Below are 21,975 nucleotides of genomic sequence, written 5' to 3'. Positions count from 1 at the left end.
AAATCCTGTAAAATGTTGACAGATTTCGTTTTAAAACATGTCTAAAATAAATGACATATTTTCCAAAACGTACGAGTTTATTAAAGTACGGGGGTTCCGATAGCTCAGTTGGTAGGACACCTCGCTTCACAAGAAAAGGACCGATGTCGACCCCGGGTGCAGTCGAGTTTTTCTCTTTTTTTTCCCCTTTGTCCACACAGCAGTGATTGAGTAGCTGGGTATGTTAATTTGACGGAAAGTTCTTTCCGATAGACTAACATCTTATCCAAAAGGTAGTAAGCAATTGCTTTCGTACTCTGGAAAAAAACCCATATTTTAAAATTTGTCCAGAAAGCCCGTCCTTCAAATATCGATCGATTTAAATACTTGTTTTGTTTTTGTTTTTGTTTCTTTTTTGTTTATTTTTTTTTGTTTTGTTTTGTTTTGTTTTAAATCGATCATTTTAAATCGATCGATATTTGAAGGACGAGTTTTCTGGCCAAAATTTAAAATATGGGTTTTTCGAGGGTACGGCAGTGCAAATTGATATTCAGCCTATTCAAAATAGTAATGACATCCCAGGTGGTTTGAAACAACGTGGTGACGGACTGACATGTTTGGAGTAAGTAGTAGATTGTAATAGCATCGTGATAACCTGGAAACCCAAACCGTACATCAATCAGTCAGTCATGACATTTCAATTTCTCAATGAAAATCCCGTCAAAGTTGATGGTTTTCGTTTTTACAACATGGCATGAAGTGTAATAGGGAGGGGGGGGGGGGGAACGTACGATTTGAACTAGTTAACACGCCGTACTCTAAAAAGATATGTACTTTATTTTTAAAAAATAATTTGGCAAGAAAATTCGTCCTTCAAGAAGTTCCAGGTTTGAGAGTTTTTTTGTTTGTTTTTTGTTTTGTTGGGGTTTTTTTTTTTTTTGTATTTTTTAGGGGGGGGGGGGGGGGGTTTGGGGAGGTTTTTTTTGTTTTGTTTTTTTTTTTTTTGCCAAGATGAGGGTCAGTTCTATCGATCGATATTTGAAGGATGGGTTTTCTGGAAAATATTTTTAAATATTTTTTTTTTTTTAATAAGCAGTGTTTCTCCAGAGCACGGCAGTTAACTGGTTTAAGCAGAGTTTATTATTAGACTACGTCTGCACCGTAAGTCGTAGCCTCCTTCCATGGCTATGACGTGTTGTGTTAACTGGTGTGTTGATTGATGGCGGCGTCTCGTGAAATCATCACAGTTAAACTATCAGCCAATCATTCATGGTGAAATGAAAATGAAAGTTGATCGTTCTTTTTTTTTTATTATTATTTGGGGGGGGGGGGGGGCAATCAAAACTGATGTGATATGGAACTTACTGACGTTCCATATTCGGTTAATATTAATATAACTAAAATGTTCACCGGTATTAACTCACTCAACCCCAACTCCGACTATATCAGTAGTTTACCCGGGGTTACTTTTACCTCATGCCTATTTATTACATTTTTTATTCTACAAATTATAGGCGTAGTATCAAAGCTATTGTTTTTAGTTTTTACATGTTAATGATAGTTGAATAGAACTATTTATGTATATGCTCATTTTTAATACATTTTTTACAATTTCGAAAAGTAGCAAAAATCTCTAGGATTGCCTTCGTTAAATTTTAAAGCCCTCTTTAAAAATTACGTCACAATTACGTCACAAGACGGGCAATAGTCATCAAAAAATGTTTTTTTAAAAAGACGAAAAGTGAGTTGTTGTTATTTGTGCTCAAGGTAACACTAAATAATCATATTGGTTACGCTAATGAATACTTCTCATTATTTAATCTATTTTCGGTGGTTGTCGCCTTGTATTATGACGTCATTTTTAGGGAAGTATCTGTTCGCAGCCTCGGCCGTTCTTCTAATAATTTTTGAGATGAAGATTCTCCAAAATTGTCTCTATCTCGTGTCTTTTCTCTGATATTCGATAGCTCTGCCAGTGATGTTCATCTGGCTACGTCATTGAGTTGTTTCAAATCGATATCGAGAGATAGAGGTAATGTTGTTGTTGTTGTTGTTGTTGTTGTTGTTGTTGTTGTTGTTGTTGTTGGAGGAGGAGGAGGAGGAGGAGGAGGAGGTGGTCGTTGCTTTATTGGCGGGAATTTTAGGTTTACGACATAGAAAAATATGCCCGAAACGTTTCCACCTTAGCTCAAGAAACTGAATTAACAATGTATCAATTAATATATAAAAGATTGATATCTTATTGATAAATTGATAAATATATCGATTCATCGATATTTTAGGTGACGATATATCATATTGTATCGATATCGACAATTTGTGAAACACTCACAACATTCGCCAGCCGGATATAACATACCGACTCACAAAGCTATGCATTACTTGATAGAATTTAGTGACAACTCCTCATAAAAATAGCTGGCTAAAACACTGTAGCCACGTGATGTTACTATAAATATCTTAGGATACGATAGTATCGCAAAGTAATTTCAGCCATACATATCTGACAGACCCAGACCCAGCGACCTAATTACTGCTGTTAAGACAAGGGACGAGGCCAGAAGAAGAAAAGAAACCTCGTCTGCACCATGGAGCCATACTGGACCCTTCGCTTGTAAAGCGCTTTGAGTACAATGGATAATGCGCTATATAAAATCTCAAGTTTTTGTTGTGTTTTAAAGCGAGGGGTCGGTCTACGGATGAGCTACTGGGACCCTTTACTTTTAGGATTTAAGCATAGTTGTCGGTGCAACGATTTAAGTCTCTCTCTCTCTCTCTCTCTCTCTCTCTCTCTCTCTCTCTCTCTCTCTCTCTCTCTCTCTCTCTCTCCCTCTCTCTCTCTCTCTATCTATCTATCTATCTATCTCTCTCTCTCTCTCACACACACACACACACTCATACAGACACACACTAACTAGCTATCTGTCTATCCATACATATCTATCTATTGATCACATACACGCACACACACAAACACACACATACACATACACACACACATACAGACACACACTAACTAGCTATCTGTCTATCCATACATATCTATCTATTGATCACATACACGCACACACACACAAACACACACATACACATACACATACACACACATTTATTCTATACACATGCAAACAGTTACACAAATGCATAGGTACGAGCACGAAAACACAAAACACACACACACACGAGCACTTTCACACACACACACACACAAACATACACACTCTCAACACAGATTCACATAACACACTTTCAACACACATACATACCCACACACACACACACATACACACATACACATACAGACACTGTTACAGAAGCCTTTTACTTTCCTTATTTCCTTCATCTTATTTTCTTACAACGGTATTTATTATAATATTAGCATTATAATACATGTACGAAGCCTGCCCCCCCCCCCCCCCCTACAACCACCACCCTTTCTTCTTTGCGCCCTAACTGGCTATCTATCTATCTATATATCTATATAAAGATTAAGCGTCCCAAGATCCCCCCCCCCCCCCCCCCCCCCCCCCCCCCCCACACCCCCTTCTCGTCCCCGTCTCTCCTTCATTTATAATGCAGTGTTGAAAGTTTGCACTTGAGGATTAGCATAGCACTCTGTTCAGTAGCTGTTGATGTTATAAATATCATCATCTTCATCATTATTTGCCCTATCATCACGCTAGGTGGCGATGATCGCCTCCCGTCCCTCCTCCCCCAATACTGCCGTATTCCAACAAAACAACTATTTAAAAAAAAAAAACTTTTTGACCAGAAATCTTTTACTTTACCTTCCAATCAATTAAATTAACCGTCAACTTGTAAAAAAAAAAAAAACAACAAAAACCGAGACTTCCAAGAAGTCTTAGGTTTGATCTTTTTTTTCTTTTTTTTTTTTTTTTGACAAATCTCTGTTTAGTTTAATCGATTAGTAGGCTATTTGAAGTAAAAAGAATTGGGGTTTTTCTATGTGTGTTTTTTTGGGGTTTTTTCTTCTTTTTTCTTTTTTTTTTCTAGGGGGAGGGGGTGGGGAAGGGGGGGGGGGGCAAAATGTAAAAATAAAAGTCTTTTGTTGGAAAATTTTAGCGTGCTACTCCAACTGTCGATCTTTTCTCCTCTTGCGACGCGCTTTCCCCGTCGAAAGGTCAAATAACTACATTTTTGTTCCTATTATTGTTAACCCTTTCACGACAAGACGGAATCTCTTCCAAAACAATTTGTATTATATTAATCTGGAAATAACTTATAAACTAACTGGAGACCTTGCCATTGTCACCAAGAAAGTAAGTAGCAACGATGCGACTTGGGCTTCTATGAAGCCTGAGTCGCATTGATGTCACTGCCCGCTTGGTGAAAAGGATAAAACGCATAGTTCAGTTATTGACATCGGAAACATGTTTACAGGTCTTATAACTTAACTCAATTATGGGCTTGATTTAACATTGTTCTAATGGACAATATTTTACGTTGGTTTAAAAATAGTCTTATGACAATGATCCCATAAACAGTTTAAGGTACCAGACCTGCAATCAAGAACACGTCGGATATAGTCTAACTGTACCCAGCCTGTAAAAGGTTAATAAAATGAGACCTGTATCTAACATTACACCAAAATGAGAACACAGAATAAATAACATATGGAGGGCAGGCACCAGATAATTAAATAAATAATACGAAAGATGAAAATGGGAACAGGTTATATCCATCGACAGAAACAACAGTCAAATAGAAAATGTCAGTTTAGAAATATATATAAATACATAAATAAATGAATAAATAAATGAATAAATCAATCAATAAATGAATAAATGAATAAATAAATAAATAAATAAAAAGCTTGGACTTGAACCACAGGTCTCTTGCTGTTTGAGCAAGAGTGTTGTCTAACCAAAGCCATACAAGCGTCACGTCTCGTCCTACGTGTTAATTGTTGCCGTTCGCTTCAGTCCACTGCAAGGCGCTTTTTAAGGAAATTTAGTGGATATATTGCGTTATATGAGAGCTCAAACTCAAACGCGTTGCAACCTATTGAAACCGGTTCGAACCTTTGTTTCGTGTTGTTGCCATTGATTGCTCTGTTCCTTTTATTTACACGTTCCTAACACTTAACTGCAGACAATCGCTGTTGTCCTCGTGGTCGCACGCTGCTTTGATCTGTAGGCTCGAACAAAGGCATGACGTCATTTGTTGTTAAAGAAAAACAAAGTGAGCATTTATAAAGAGCAATAACAACTAAATGTGCTCAAAGCACTTTACAAGGGGTCTCTAGCCAACAACAACACCTAACAAGTAGAGCGAGGCATGACGCCCTGCTGTTAGGCGATGTTATTTTTTTTCTTAATTTTTCGTCGGAGACAACGTGTTAACGATCAGGTACTCATTTTACACCTGAGTACGATGAGAGAATGTGAGTAATGTGAGTCCTTCCAAGGACTCAACTATTATGCGCCTGGGCTCAGAGCTTGGTCCAATTCAGAAGGTACAACTTGGCGGGGAACATGTCAACAACATCTCGTCATAGGCTAGCTGGTGCAAGTAACCAAATCCATGCGAAGGAAACAAGGGAGAAGCGCTTACCCTGCGGGCTCGGGGTGTTTTAATAGGACCTGTTGATGTATGCTATTTGAAGGAAACTTTATATTTTATGATCTCGACTTTATGCTCTCTACCTGCTTTCTACAGCCTTGGCTGTAAACGACGCGACAATGAATGGGATATTGATATAGGCTTATGTGAAACGTATATACTATTTTTATATTATAATATGAAAAAGTCACGAATTGAAACTATGCCATTCTTGTTTTGTTTTTTTTTTAATAAAAAATTTAAAGTTTTAAAAATTTTCACCAGAAAAATCATCCTTCAATTATCGATCAATTAAATGACCCTCTTCTTGTCAAATACTCTCAAACCTGGGAATTCAAGGAAGTCCCATGTTTGAGAGTTTTTTGATAGCATGAATCGTTTTAATCGAACGATATTTGAAGGGCGATCTTTCTGTCCAAAATCATTGAATTAAACGTGGAGTAGGACAACAACTTTTGATAAGAGGTAATGAACCGCTAAAATAATGGGTGGCAAGGGGCCAGCGAGCTTGGAGTTATGTCTGTAGTAATAATAATAATGTTTAATTCAGAAAAGTGAGTGGAGTAGGCACTTATGTTGGTAACAACAAGATATGAAGTGAGTAGAAAAGTGCCAGAAGACAATAGAGAATAAAAAAATTTTTTCGCGGCGGTGGTGGGGTTTGAACCTGCGACCTTATTGGTACGACAACTCCGCCTGGCAGGTGAGAGCGTGGCTCTACCGTGTGAGCTATCCACGAACACCCCATACACCGGAGCATACTCAATGTCTCAATCGTTTCTATGTTATATGTTTGTGATGAGAATATTGGCTATTAAGCTTAACTGCTGGTCAAAATTACTTCGCGATGGTGGCGAACGAATCGGCGATCTCAAGAAGTGGGTGAGAGAGGGATCTAGAAATGACTTTGGGTTTGAAACGAATATTTTTGTGTTCGTGGATAGCTCACACGGTAGAGCCACGCTCTCACCTGCCAGGCGGAGTTGTCGTACCAATAAGGTCGCAGGTTCAAACCCCACCACCGCCGCGAAAAAAATTTTTTATTCTCTATTGTCTTCTGGCACTTTTCTACTCACTTCATATCTTGTTAATAATAATGTTATGTATTATCATGTAGCTCTTGTATATCCATAACATTATTAACTACAGCGAAATGGTCCTAACATGAGACATTGAGGTGTGGGAGGTAGGATCATGCGAGCGGTAGGCAGTTTGGAAGAGTTGCTAGAAGAATGAAAAAAATAAAAGAGAGAGAGAGAGGGGGGGGGGAGGGCTGTAAGAATAAAAAGAAAACGGTGGTTTTGGAGAGGAGTAAAAGAAAGAGAATTGAGTGGTGTGGGGTGGGGTAAGGGGGAATAGACAGGGTAATAAATAGAATAATACGGTCTCGTTTAGTCTCTCTCTTTCTCTTCACGCCCAACTGCCTCTGAAGAACGCTATCAAGAGTCAGTAAATGAATACATAATGCTGAGTACAGGGCCACTTTGTGTATGTTGTGTGTGTTTGGTGTCGGCGGGTGTGTTTAATTGTTGTAGAGAGTGGTGGGTTTTACTGTGCGACAACGGAGAATGTGGGGGAGAAAGGAAATGAGAGACATACCTAATCATCGAGAAGTAGCGAGAGACACCAATATTCGACAGGTTTTATTGAAACAAAGCCAAGCAATTATTTAGATTAATGAATATTATAAAAGATTGGAGCTTGCTACTATTCCCGGAAATAAAAATGAATTGGTTAGAAAATGAATAGTTGAAAGTTGAATTCATACATAAAGCGAGAAAAGCCGAAAAAAATTGAACACAAAGCAGATTTTGGCTTTGAAATTGCTAATCGGACAATCACGTTCACTTGTGAACTGTCTGGTGTTGTAGCGAGGACGAGTGAGAAGCGAGGGTATTATTCACTAAGTCGTGGGGGTGGGTAGGTGACGGCGGGCGGCAACAAGATAAAAATTGCCCCCGGCGAGAAAGGCGAAGTGGCGAGATTGCAAGAGGCGAAGCGAAGCGTCTGCTGTTATCACAAACTGAAGCAATGATCATTGCTGGCTGAGGTTTCACGATTCACAAGCAGAACCAACATTTCTTTCCCCTCCTCCCCCTCCCCTTCCTCTTTTCCTGTCTCACTTTCAACCATTACCAACCGCCCCGTCGCCTCTTTCCTTCTCTTTAACTTTCTCTCCTTATCACTCCCGCCCTCATCATAAAGTCAACTGCTCCTTTCTTTCCCTTCTCTGTCCGACAAGAGATCTCAACCATTTCTTGTCTCAATTAATGCTGTTGATGTTAATAGTGTGACGTTTTATGAGAAATCACTGCTACTTTTATTCTCTATTCCATAATATTTCATCGTCTCTCATATTTTAGGTCTTCTGTTGTTGATTAATGTTTTTATCCTCCCTCCACGAAGAGCATTGCTTGCTTCTAGATTTTAATTATAATACATGCACAGGGATTAGTTTTGAAAAAGTATATAGGCTAGGTCTATTATCAACGTGCACATACATTCGATTCAAAGCTTGAATGTATAATACAATATGGGTTTTTTTTTTTTGGTGTTTTTTTTTTACCCAGAAGCTGATCAGATTTCGGTTGGCGACTGCGTAAGAGAATGAAAAGAAAAAAATAGGGGGTTGGGGGGGGGGGGGAATAATGCATTTTTTTCAGTAGTAGAAATGTGCTGGGAAATGTGTGTGTCTCCCACTCAAAATATTAATATATAGAATATGTCGATTATTTACTGATCTTGTACGTAGTTTCTGATTTAACTAATGAATTCTCTCTCTCTCTCTCTCTCTCTCTCTCTCTCTCTCTCTCTCTCTCTCTCTCTCTCTCTCTGCTTTTTATGTGTGTTAGCTGCTACTGGTTCTCCATACAAAATCCCTTATTTCTTCTGTCTAAATATGTATAACACTTTGCTCTCAACCCCCCACCCACCTCCCCTTTGCATTATTATCCCTGTTATTGACTTCCTTTCACATTTGTCTCTAATTAATTCTCGGCATGGCAAATTGAGAGATTGATAATGTAAAGTCTTGTGTTATCCCCCTTTTCTCTAATTGGCAAGATCGGGCTAATACCACTAATTCCTGGCAGCGCCAATCAATGAAAACAAAGAGATATCATCAAAGAGTCACATACAGACAGACACACAAACGTAAACACACATCAATCTCACACTCCCAAGCCGACGGACAGATTTTTTTCTACCCTCTTTTCCTTTCCTTTCATTGATTTTTCACCCATTCGCCCTGAATTGACTGTAATCGATTACAAATCCTATCAGGGTATTGTCCCAAGCCCTCCTCGTGCGTGTCGTCAACGGTAGTCGAAGTGGCCGAATGATTTAGTAACAATCTTCGATCTTATCATAGCGTATTCTTCTCGGCACCGCTCCTTTAGCGTTTGCAAAATCTTTCAGCGCTACACAAAGACTTCTTCGCCCGCCGTCGAGCAAGATAAATCACTCAATCCTCTCTTTGCTCCCACTTCGCGGTTCACAGGTCAGCCTCGTACAGTGCACCGCTTCACGAGTAATGCTCGATCCGGCCCCCCTCTCTTAATAAATGAATATTCATTATCTTCGACTCTATTGTGCCAATCGGCGGCTCCGCTTATCGCGGCGGTTTGGGAGGAAGCGTGTGTGTGAGTGTGTGTAACTTCATATCAACTTACTTGACACAGTGTTTACTATCGCTGGACTGTGAAATTGTGAGTGAAAAGTGCCCATTTGACGCCGGTTGTGTTTTTCTTATGAGGATTATTATCAACATGATTGGATATAATCGAGCTCATCGTTTATTATTATGATCTTATGTGGTAAGAAATCAGTTCAGGATCGCATACGGTGTTATTTTCTCATTGTGTTTTTATTTGGATGAAATGAAGTGAGGGGTTGTCTGTGTTTCAATACGATTCATCGCATTCTTCACGGACTGTTGTTTACACTGTACTGTAAGAACAGAAGAAAATCGTTGCTACTCTATACTAAGCCTATTAGTCTTTGCATTCATAGGGTGATCCTATCTTTATATAAACGGCTGTATTTGTCATGTCTTTGTAAATTGAGGACAATGCAAATTTGGCTTTGCTTTTTATTTATGGGGGCGAGTTGTGTGTGTGTGTGTGGGGGGGGGGGGGGGGGGGGGGGGTATTTGAGATAATGAAGCTTTTTTATTTATTTTCTTTCTCATTTTGTTTTAGATTTAGACGGATTAATAAATTGCAATGCAATGATGGCATAAGTATAAGGCAATAATATAGCATCAAAAAAAATTAACGGTTTAAATATTCTGATAGCTTTTTAACTTTTCACGGGTTTCTTTTCTAATTGACAAGCCGTCAGTGTTATTCGACACGGATTGTTAACACCAGGAGTGGTGTGGCATTTATGATAGATTTCTAGATTGTTGTGTTTGCTCGGGATTACACTTAGATTTATAACTTTCGTTTAGTCACTGGAGTGGAGATTTTTAAAATATTTACCTTTGCCTTTGTTGTTGTGCTGGTGTGAAACGGATAGGCCTAGTTGATTTTATATTCATTATTATTCATATTCATATTCAGTTTATGGTGTTATTTATTGCTTTCAGTCTTGTTCATAAACACCTGATTATATCAACGTCTCACAGATAATAATATAATCGACACGTTGTAATGATTTTAAATGTTACAACGTTTGTAGCCTCTAAAATAATTGATCATAATGACTTTGGTATTGATAACAAAAGATGTAGGACTCTCTACCTTGAGTAGAGATAATAATTTTTCAAATTAAATTATTCTTTTCCGATACAAATAATTTTTTAAAAAGGATAATAATGTTAAATGGATAAAAGTTGTGCTGTATTTTCACTTGTCATGAGAGACTTCTATAGAGCTTGACTTAATCTTTTTGTTGGAGAGGGGCCTATCATTTGTATGTGAGTTTTGTTTACTCTAGGATCAGTCCCAGTTAAATCTTACAACTCGTCACTCCTGAGTGTTATTTTGAAATATGAGTTGTACTCGTAGCCCTAACACACTCAATTCGACTACATAATATTATACATTATTATACACATTCATTTCTGTTCGAAGTCATTTCATTTAAGATTCTTCTTTCAATAGGAACAGACATCTTCTTTTATGAGGATTTTAATACGATGTAGCCACCATCGGCGTTCGAACGTTGAAAATGATTTTTATTTTACAAATGCACAGACTGGATTCAAACGATTAATAATTGTTTACCCAGCTTACTGTATGTACCTCTAACGCCCCAGAACGGGTCATTTGTTATAAAGTATAAATTAGATTTCTAGATATTGGAGTCTTGGTTTTATACTTTATATTTTAACGGTTTTTGTTCCAATAATTACACCGTTAATTTGTTTCAATTATTTCTTCACGGATATTTGTGACGTTTGTTCTTTCTATAAAACGGATTTATCTTCACGCATTATGGATATATCTCAAAGCTGTCCTGTCACCAGCTGATTGACCCTAAGTATACACCCGTGCCACCACTTTGGTGGCGGATTGCAGTGTCAGTCACTGTCACTGATAGATATTTATTCATTTATCCTGTCTGTTGACAGCTAAGTGTACACCAGGTAAGATTTTAATTTTATTTCTATTTCTGTCCGATCTATCTATCTAACAATTTGTCTCTCCTCCACTCACCATCCACAACCACCGCACTTAACAGCTATTTACTATTATCATTACTCCTCTGGTCTTATTATCGATAGTTCTATGTTGAGGTCTATTAACGAGAGAACGCTATTGATCCTATTCCTCGCCACCACCGCATTGTTGTTGTTCGCTTGTCAGCTTGAAGGAGTCAGCAGCAGCAGCGGAGTGGCGTTACTGATCTAAGGGGCATAACTCTTGAAATTACAGTAGCACACTATTTCCTCCCCGAGATTTAGTTAGAGTTAGAGGGGGGTAATTTGTAAACAGTAGAGAGATTAGAATTGTGTGGATAATTACATAGTGGTGTAAATGATGGTCTTGTTTATTTACGGTTAACTTGTCCTATTCTTTACCAAACGCGCGATAATTTACCGGCGTCATGCTCTTGTTTATTTTTTATTTTTTTTATTATAGATGCCGGAAATTATTATTATTATTATTATTATTATTATTATTATTATTATTATTATTGTTATTATTATTATTATTATTATTATTATTATTATTAATTATGACATAATCCGATTTCCTATAGATTGTTTTTAAATTTAAAACAAAACTATAGCTTGTCTTTTCCTCTCAAGAGTTGCGTCTCGCCGCTCTCTTATAATATACGTATTGCGATTTGAGATTGGTTTCGGTCAGTTACGTCATGGTTTCGGTCAGTTACGCCATGGTTTCGGTGTATAGAGAATTAATTCGTCGTGCCTTGTTTAATTCATCCTATCATACAAGGGGAGGTGGGGAGTGGCTGAGTATGTATAGGTCATGAATTATTGTTTCATTTTATAATAATAAAAATATTTCTAGAGAGCCTTTCGTGGAAATCTCAATGCTCTTTAAAATACAACGTAACAAGGTATTGTTTACCAAGGATACAATAATACTGCGAGAACAAGACTAAACAATACGCATGAAAAGGCTCCAAAAACATCAATGCAAAAGTCACGTTAAAAGAAGTTGGAGCTTTTATATAGCGCAATAGCCGTTTTATATGGATAAGCCTTAAGCGTTGATCTAGAATCCTGAAAATGTGTGTATGCCAAATAAAGTAGAGAAAACGAAATGCTAGAAAAAAACGTCTCTGCCTTGACTTGTGATCTAGGACATCATTGTTACAATTTCTCTCCATCTCATCCACCCTTATGCCTCATAAGAATGGGTCAAACACGATACCACCATTACCAGTGTCCTGTTGAAGGAAATCTTTCGGGGTTCTTATTGACTGTACGAATAACTTCTTCCAACACGTTGCATTACATGTAAGTGGAAAGTTTTCAGTCTCGCAATGGACGGTGCAAAAAAACCTTACTTAGGTGTAAAATGAGTACCTGGCAGATAACAGCGTTGTCTCCGTCGGGAATGCGGATATGAAATTGCGCTTAAGACGAGTTGTGTATCGTCCCACTTGTAAACTGATTTGAGTGCTTAAGTGAGCATTTCGCAATGAATTATTTTGCATTGAGTTGCAGTAATATAAACAACACGTGTATGCACATGCTGGGCAGTCACATTGTAAGAGTTAACCGAGTTGGATCGTCTTCCTCGTTGAGATGGCATTTACCCGATTACTCTCCCAGCTCCCATTAGTTTAGGGTGGTATTTGTTGTGGTCGTGGGCACTTTAAAGGTGTTGGTCACCATCAGTAAAATCCATGGTAACCCAGAGGGCTACTATACGCTGTACTGCTTACCAGATTAACAATATTAAAGAGATGGGGGGGGGGGGGGTTGCAATTATCGGAGACACAAGATCCTGAAGGTTGTCGGAGTCGGATCGTGAAGGGGAGGGGGGGGGGGGGGGGAGTAGTCTTGACTGCTCGAGGCCAATGCCATCTATTTGGGCATGACCACCGACTTCTTTATGAGACCAGGTTGGTCATTTCGGCACTGTTGTTGGTTGCTCCAGGGCTGGCTTGTTCACCGCGTTCCGTTGTATTGTTAATTGTGTCCCCAAATACGATGAGGGCCGATCTTTTTTTATCGCTTGTCTGTAAGTGACGATTGTGGTCGGGAAATGCTTGTTGTGATCCGATCACATGGTTGGTGTCGTTCAACTGTAAATATTTCATTTAAGTAAATTTCCAATTCAATTGGATGAAGAACGGCCTTTTTTTTATCCTGAGGTTTATTATTATTATTTTTTTTAACATTATTAGTTTAAGGTGGTATGCCTTACAAACACCATCATGAAGCTTACATACTACTACTACTACTACTACTACTACTACTACTACTACTACTACTACTACTACTACTACTACCACTACTGCTGCTGCTACTACTACAACTACTGCTACTACCACTACTACAACTACAACTACTACTACTACTACTACTACTACTACTACTTCTACTACTACCACTACTGCTGCTGCTACTACTACTACTACTACTACTACTACTACTACCACTACTACTACTACTACTACTACCACTACTACTACTACTACTACTTAACTTGGCCGTTTAACAGCGTTGTCTCTGTCCGAAAAATTGTATTATCCCCTAAGAGGCGTCATGTCTCGTCCTAGGCAACTTTAAAAAAAAAAAATTATTTTATTTTAATTGTTTTTTACTAACAACAGCTTTTTATCTGGCAGCTAAGCCGAAAAAAAGATAACATAAAAAAATAAGCATCGTTTGTAAATGTCTGTCTAATCCTGTTCCTCATCATTGCTCATTGACAGGCAGTCTGTCGCATGCAGTCGGGACTCTTGAACCAAGCTAATATATGCTCTTTGTCTTCCATTCAGACAGTGAGCACGCTCACTTTGCTTGAGTTCCATCTCTTCCCCATCATCATCGTTGTCGTTATCAGCATCAGCAGTAGTAGCAAGACTTTCACCATCATCGTCACTGTCAAGAACACAATCATCACGAACATTATCTTCATCATCATTATGGTCATCAAAAAAAATTGAGCTTTTATATAGAGAAATATCCACTAAACGTGCTCAAAGCGCTTTACAAGGGGTCCCTGACCAACAGCAACACTTAACATGTAGAACGAGACATGACGCCTGTTAGGCAACCGAACCTAGTTATCACCGTTGTGGTGCTTACGGAACTTTCGTCTAGTCCTCCGTGTTAGCAGTAAAGATAAAGATAGCGTCGATTTATATCGTTAGTAGAATTTAAAAGCACGTTACTGTACGACATAGTTATTGTTATACTGCTCACCTCACAAAGTTGTTGTGTAAAACCCGTTCTTTTTATGCATTCACAGTCTGTATTCTGCTTAAATCTAAAAAGAAGAAAAAAGACCACGAATTTAACATTTTAGCCAGAAAACTCGTCCTCCGTATGTCTGTCGAGTAAAGTGACTATCTTGGCAATAGTTTTTTCCCCCCAAGATGAGAGTTGCTTTAATTCATCGATATATGGGGGGGGGGGGGGGGGGGGGGGGCACTTTCGCACCGTCCGTATTGCCAACCTGATTAGTGAAGCCGTCTCATTATAGATAGTATGCGCTTGGCTTAGAAGCTCACAACATTGCCATCCGGAAGTATAACTGACCAACACACAAAACCATGTGTAACCTTAAACGTTTATAGTCTGGTTAATACTGATAAGTGAGAATTACTCATAAACGCGGGTGTCAAAAAACAATAACAAAGACCTGAGTGAAGTCAACTTCATTCTATCTATAGCCGATATGTTATTTTGGACTGTTCGTTATTCCAAGAGTTGATACGTAGGTGATGGTGGTGGTGATGCTGGTGATAATAATATTAGTAGTAATCGTAGTAGCAGTTGTTGTAGTAGAGTTGTTGTAGTAGTAGTAGTAGTAGCAGTAGTAGTAGTAGTAGTAGTAGTAGTAGTAGTAGTAGTAGTAGTAGTAGTAGTAGTAGTAGTCGTAGTAGCAGTAGTACGTAAGCTTCATGATGTTGTTTAATATCGTAGGCATTGCATCACGAGATTGACTATATATAGATACACATACTGCGATGTCACATTAAATTATACGCCAATTTGTGTTGATCAAATTATGTATGATACGTATTGTTTATATTGTTCATAAGAAGAAGAGGGGGCGGCCGATTATTATTATTATTATTATTATTATTATTATTATTATTATTATTATTATTATTATTATATTATTATTATTATTATTATATTATTATTATTATTATTATTATTATTATTATTATTATTATTATTATTATTATTTATTATTATTATTTATTATTATATTATTATTATTATTATTATTATTATTTATTATTATTATTATTTATTATTATTATTATTATTTTCGCTGTTCTTGGATATATTATAATCGTATTCTTAATGTAATTAATCCCCCCCCCCCCCCCCCCCCCCACCCCATCTGCACTTAACTCCCGTCACTTTCATCAACCTAGATCGACTAGTTAGTGTTTGTTCAAGCTGTCATTGAATTCACGCCGTCATAATTCCCTTCCTAGGTTTGTTGACACATTCGTGTACCGTATTACATTATTTATGATTTATGACGACAATGTTTCTAGGTCATTGTACTCTTTATTGTCTTCCGTAATGAATGGGTGTGTTTTAATTCCAGCTACGGAGAACGATGATGATGATGATGTTATTATTATTATTATTATTATTATTATTATTATTATTATTATTATTATTATTATTATTATTATTATTATTATTATTATTATTCTTATTTTTATTCATTCATTCATTCATTCATTCATTCATTTATGGTTTTGTTGTTTAGGACGGGACATGACGCCTGTTAGGCGATATTACAATTTTTCGGACAAAGACAACGCTGTTAACGGCCAGGTATTCATTTTACACCCGAGTACGGTGAGAGAATGTGGGTAAAGAGCCTTTTCCAAGGACTCAACTATGCGCCGAGCTCGAGGCTGAACTCGGAACCTTCCGATCCGAAAGCGAGTGAAAGCGAGTGTCATACAACAATACCACATAGCCGCACTAGCAAACGACCTGTGCATGATATAATTCATTCTAGATGCGATGCAGTCGATTTTATTTTTAGAGGCGTCTCGCGTTCAGAGTCTACTAATAGAAATACTCTATAGATGTCGCAGGTCACGTAACATATGAACAGAATACAGAGCTGCCAAACTCGCTGTTTTCTTTATCTCGGGATTTTTATATTTTCAGCTCTTGATATCTTATTGTTTTAAAGAATCTGACAACGATAATTTTAAAATTTTATTTTGGTTTTGTTTATTTATTTATTTTAACTTTTATTTTTTTTTTTTTTTTTTTTGGGGGGGGGGGGGGGGGGGGGGTTGCTTTTGGCTTCATGGAAAAGTCCCCCGATTTTTTATAATCAAAATCCTGCTGCAGTATTATCCGGTCTTATCCTGTATTTCTGATCTTGTGGGTTGGCTGCTCTGTGAATATCGCACGAACAACCCAAGATTAAGGCAAACAAAAGAAATTGTCCAGAAAATGTTTAGTTTACATCTAAAAAGTCTATCTATCGATCGCTCCCTCTCTCTCTCTCTCTCTCTCTCTCTCTCTCTCTCTCTCTCTCTCTCTCTCTCTCTCTCTCTCTGAAAGTTAAACATTTCGTATTTTTAAGAGATAAAAATTGCTGTCGCTACAGATAGTGTGAAGATGACGTCACTCAGGTCTTTATTGTTTTTCGCCATCCGCATTTTGAGTAATTCTCACTAAACTGTATTAACCAGACTATAAACGTTCAAAGTTACACAAAGTTTTGTGTATTGGTCCGTTACAATTCTGGATGGCAATGTTGTGAGCTACCTGTCCAAGCGCATACTATATAGTATAGTTGGCTTTAAAAATCAACAATTTCTCCTCACAAGGAGTAAATAACAGTTCAGAATCCTTAAAATTATGTAGTCTGCCATCAACTTTCGTTTTCAATTAATTTAACTCACTCAACCCTAACACTGACTATATCCGTAGTTTAACTGGCTTACTTTTACCCCATACCTATTTATTACATTTTTCTGAGACAAATTATAGGCGTAGTATCAAAGCTAATGTTTTTCGTTTTTACATGTTAATGGTAGATGAATAAAACTATCTATGTACATGGTCGTTTTAAATGCATTTTTGTCCAATTTTGAAAAGTAGAAAAAATGTCTAGGATTGAGTGAGTTAAAATGACTGAGAAATTGAATGCTCCTGATGTTCTGGAATTGGAGCAAAAATGTCGTAATTCTACGAATGTTTCGTGGTTGTAGACATGTCTGGACTAAGGCTAGCCTTACCTGGAGTTCAAGGGTGGATTACCAGTGAGCGAGATCTACTTTTGTTTGTTTCCTTGAACTGTTCACCCTCTGTCTTACCTTTCTTGCCTTCTTTTTTTTTTTTTTTCTTCTTCTTCTTTCGTTCTTTTTCCTCTCTTTCTTTTTCTTTTTTTTTCTTTCGTTCTTTCATCCTCTCTTTTTCTTTTTTTTTTCTTTCCTTCTTTATTCTCTTTTTTCTTTCTTTCTTTTTTTTTTTTTCTTTTTCTTAGGCGCTTATTTGTCTTAACCGGTATTACTTTAGGCACCGATGCCTTTTGTGTGGTCTTGTGGTATGACACTCGTTTTCGGATCGGAAGGTATTGGGTTCGAGTCTCCCTCGGCGCTTAGTTTGAGTCCTTGGAAAAGGCTCTTTACTCACATTCTCTCACCGTACTCGGGTGTAAAATGGGTACCTGGCCGTTAACAGCGTTGTCTCTGTCGCAAAACAAAAACAAGTATTGTAATATCGCTTAACAGGCGTCATGTCTCGTCCTACATGTTACGTGTTGCTGTTGGTATGGGATCCTTTGTAATGCGCTTTGAGCATATTTAGTGGATATTGCGCCAAATAAAAGTTTTTGTTGTTTTTTTAAATATAATTTTCTTTTTTTTAAACATTTATTAATCGATTTATGTAAGTGATTAATTCTATCTAAATCTAATCCCATGTCCTGTGTGATATGTTGTATCATCTTTCTTTTTAAATGACTAAGTGTATCTCCCTCCTATTCTTGTCACCCTCTCTCTCTCTCTCTCTCTCTCTCTCTCTCTCTCTCTCTCTCTCACTCACATTCTCTCTCTCATTTTCTCTCTCTTTCTCTCTCTCTCTCTCACTTTCTCTCTCTCACTCTCTCTCTTTCTCTCTTTCTCTCTCTCTCTCTCACTTTCTTTCTCTCTCTCTTTCTCTCTCTCTCACTCTCTCTCTCACTCTCTATCTCTTTCTCTTTCTCTCTCTCTCTCACTTTCTCTCTCTCTCTCTCACTTTCTCTCTCCCTCTCTCATTTTCTCTCTCTCTTTCGCTCTCTCACTTTCTCTTTCTCTCTCTCTCTCTCTCTCTCTCTCTCTCTCTCTCTCTCTCTCTCTCTCTCTCTCTCTCCCCTCCCTTTCCCATTGTCCTTGTCCATGTCAGGATGAAGGCTATCACATGCTGATGTCTGAAGGTATCCTTCCCGACATGCCTGGACGACCACGCATTCCGTCCGCCGTATCCCCCCTCTCAACACACACACACACACACACACGCACACACACACACACACACACACATATCTTCACCAATTCTGCCTTCAACTGTGTATGCCGTATATTTTCAATTATCTCTCTCTCTCTCTCTCTCTCTCTCTCTCTCTCTCTCTCTCTCTCTCTCTCTCTCTCTCTCTCTCTCTCTCTCATTAAGGCCAGATAATTTTTACTTTGTCGACTTTCCCTACTCTTTCAACATTTTGTTAAACATGGGCCTTCTAATTCAAAGCATTAACCGTTCCGAGTGTAAGATGCCATTTTACGATACCGATGTAATATGGAGAATAATATAAATATTTATTTAGTTTTTTTGGGGATTAAAACATATTCTGATTTGTTTGTTTTGTGTTGTTTTTTTTTTTTTTTTTTTTTTTTTTTTTTGTTTTTTTTTGTTTTTTGTTTTCTTTTTTTTTTTTATTATTGTGTGGTTTTGGTTTGGATCTTGTTTATTTGTTTGTTTTTAAATGATTTTTTAAATTCATATTTATAAAGAAAAAATAATTTAAAAATTAAACGTACACATTCTTGAACCTTGATGGATAGACATTTAAATCAACGATTCGTCTGGTGCCGACTTGTCAGTCAGTCAGTCTGCGTCTTATTCCATTTTCTTATTCGTGTCAGCAGCAACCTCTTATGGTTCACACTATTATGTTATGACGATCGACCCAATCAGCAAAGTCCGGTCCGCATTCGTGCACCGTCGCAAACCCGCCTGGTAGCATCGTCACAACACACCTTTCGACTAGATGCTCTGCCGTCTCGGGTTCTTGCCCACAGCGTGGACATATTGGACAGGAAGTTAGACCCCACCGATGTAACGCACTTGCCGTTAGGCAGCTCCTCGACCGAAGCCGATTCGCAGCTACCCAGTGTCTCCTCTGTCAGCGACACAACGACCACGACGATTACAGTGACGACGACGACGAGGACGACGTATCGAGTATCGAATACTGACCCTTTGTCAAAGAAGCGTGACACCAATAATATTAATAATAATAATAATAATAATAATAATAATAATAATAATAATAATAATAATAATAATAATAATAATAATAATAATAATAATAATTGAGATATGATGATATGATGATGATGATGATGATAATGATAATAATAATAATGATAATAATACGTATTACTAATAATAATAATGTATTGTTGTTGCTATTGTTGTCGTGTACGTTATACAACCGTTCCAGTCTGGAGTCAGTGTGAACTTGTCACTCCCGTTAGGGTTGGTGATCATTGGTTTGATTATGTATATCACGCTCATGTTTACCATTTGTGTTCAGAGTGGGAGAGAGACCTCGGCCCTTTTCTTACATTCCCTCTCTGCACTCAGTTGTAAAATGAGGACCTGGTCGGTAATGGCGTTGTGTCTGTCGAAAAAAATATGTACTAGCGCCTTACCAAACGACATGTCTCGTCCTGCGCGTTATGAGTTGCTGTTGGCTTGGGACTTTTTGTAAAGCGCTTTCAGCACATGTAGTGTACATAGCGCTATATAAAAGGATCGATCTCGATCTCTCTCTCTCTCTCTCTCTCTCTCTCTCTCTCTCTCTCTCTCTCTCTCTCTCTCTCTCTTTCTACTTTCTCCTGTCTTCTATTTCTCTTTCTGCTCCTCTCCCTCCCAATCTCTATTTCTCCTAATCTCTCTTTGTCTCTCAAGTACAGGAGCATAAATGATCACACACACACACACACACACACACACACACACACACACACACACACACACCAAACAGAACCACCATTCACAAATACGTTTTTTTAAAAAGACGTAACGAGATACCTAACCGGGGGACCTTTTCACTTGGTCAGAAGGTGAAATCATTTACCTGTATAGTTTATACGTGTATTATCTCCGCCTTTGTTGTCTATCTACACACACGTGTGTCGTGTCGTCTACGTGTGTTTGTGTGTTGACGTGTGTCCCCAGTGAGCCGTGAGATAGTAGCCCTGACCATTTTCCCGTCACGGTATACAACACACACACACACACACACACACACATATATATATATATATATATATATATACACACATATATACACACATTCAACAAAACACACTGAAATACAGATGGAACTTGGAGGGGGGGGGGGGGGGTATTTTACCAATAAAGAATGAATCTACTGTCTCCAACCGTTATGCATGATATAAAGAAATTAGGAAGGAGAGAGAGAGAGAGCGAGAGAGAGAGAGAGAGAGAGAGAGCGAGAGAGAGAGAGAAGGTGGGGGGGGGGGGGGGGGGGATATACATATATCAGAAGATTTGTCAACTTCTTAAGAAGTGTTAAAGCCCAAGGCTTCTACTTTCTATCGTTTCGGTTTTTTACTCAACCCTTAGACTATTTGCAGTTTTCTGGGTTTTTAAAATAGTAGGCACCTTTACTTGGCTACATACCGATATGAAGACCAAGAGGGAAAAACATGCATAGTCACATTTTCTAAGTTTGGAGAAAATTGAAATTTAAAGGTTAAAAGTCCAGCATTTGTCCTTTTTTATACATATCATCAGGACAGATTAGATGCAATATATATAAATATATGATAAACTTATTCAAAACAGAGAAATAGTTTGTTGAGTCAACTATTTGTTATGTCCTTACTGAGTGAAATAACGCTTCGAATTCTTTAATCTATAGATGAACGAAATTAACGCCATTCACCTCTTTGTTATTGCTTTGAGCCAGCCATTATTTATTTTATGAGTAGTTCTCACTAAATAGTATTGATTTAACTCTAAACATTTACGGTTACACATTGTTTTGTGTGTTGGTACGTTATATCCGGCTGGCAATGCTGTGAGTTATCTGGACAAACGCACAGCATCGATTAATGATCTGGCGACTAAAACTTTGTAGAAAACAAATCTCATTGACTTAAAAGTCTTTATAAAGCTCTATAACTTATAGCATAAGATTAAAGCCAAAGATTCGTAAAGCTACGAATATTTCGTACCAGTAGGCAGGTCTGTATTTGCCAAGTCGAGGATCATCTGGTGTTAAATCTGCTTTGAGTAGTCGGTTATTATTATGATATTTACATTCATATCAAGTAAAGCGTATTCCATCCACAACTTTCTGCTCTGTATTTTAATTCATTGTTGACCCGGGGCTATGAATACAAAACAAACGTTCACTGCCATATGTTGTTGGTTTTTGTTTTGTGTTTTTGTGTGTTTGTTTTTTGTTTTTTTTAAAAAAAGTATTTAGGATTGAAGTATTTCTTGTTCAATACGAATGCAGTATGTTTAAT

The 21,975-nt window shown here is 37.8% G+C and overlaps 1 protein-coding gene across 6 annotated transcripts in view; it reads left to right on the top strand.

Annotated features, from left to right (window-relative positions):
• Nucleotides 1-21,975, top strand: part of LOC144972549 (zinc finger MIZ domain-containing protein 1-like) — a 473,233-nt gene that overhangs the window by 347,452 nt on the left and 103,806 nt on the right. The window contains exons 1-2 of one of the 6 annotated variants that reach the window (XM_078913883.1): nt 8,934-9,377; nt 10,668-11,152. The exons of 2 other annotated variants lie outside the window; for them this stretch is intronic. The gene's annotated coding sequence lies outside the window, so the exon portion shown is untranslated. Of the gene's footprint in view, nt 1-8,933; nt 9,378-10,500; nt 11,153-21,975 lie in introns of those variants that run through there. 3 more of the 6 variants (XM_078913885.1, XM_078913884.1, XM_078913886.1) reach the window with 3 other exon arrangements.

This window comes from Berghia stephanieae, chromosome 5 (assembly GCF_034508935.2).
Source record: "Berghia stephanieae isolate SIO BIC M18660-M18661 chromosome 5, UCSD_Bste_1.3, whole genome shotgun sequence".
In the NCBI taxonomy this organism is placed as follows: Eukaryota; Metazoa; Mollusca; class Gastropoda; order Nudibranchia; family Aeolidiidae; genus Berghia; species Berghia stephanieae.
The sequence above is the reverse complement of the archived record's forward strand: the minus strand, read 5'-3'. Positions and strand labels throughout refer to the sequence as shown.